The sequence below is a fragment of the Volvox carteri genome (assembly GCF_000143455.1).
Source record: "Volvox carteri f. nagariensis unplaced genomic scaffold VOLCAscaffold_5, whole genome shotgun sequence".
Classification (NCBI taxonomy): Eukaryota; Viridiplantae; Chlorophyta; class Chlorophyceae; order Chlamydomonadales; family Volvocaceae; genus Volvox; species Volvox carteri.
The window spans coordinates 363,093-363,330 of record NW_003307548.1 but is presented as its reverse complement, the minus strand read 5'-3'; the positions used below and the strand labels follow the sequence as shown (position 1 = coordinate 363,330).

General features: G+C 55.0%; 1 protein-coding gene across 1 annotated transcript in view; it reads right to left on the bottom strand.

Moving 5' to 3' along the window:
• The window catches only part of VOLCADRAFT_87299 (uncharacterized protein), a gene marked incomplete at both ends in the record, with an annotated part of 35,137 nt that overhangs the window by 15,262 nt on the left and 19,637 nt on the right, over positions 1-238 (bottom strand). The gene's annotated exons all lie outside the window — the stretch shown is intronic.

Genomic DNA, 238 nt, shown 5'->3' with positions numbered 1-238 from the left:
GATAAACGAAAATTAGAAGGCCAAGAGAGGGGGATCGGACCTCCATGCCATTTGAAAAAACCTAAAAACCGCTAAAACCAAACCTAAAATCAGCCCCAAACCCCGAATTCCCCCAGGGTAAGGTAGCAACCAATTTATGAGCCTTTTCTCCGACAGCTTGCGGGGGTTAGAGCGGGGGCCCGTCCCCTCCCCCTCCATCACCCTATCACACCCCTTCCCCCTCCCCCTCCCCCCTGCC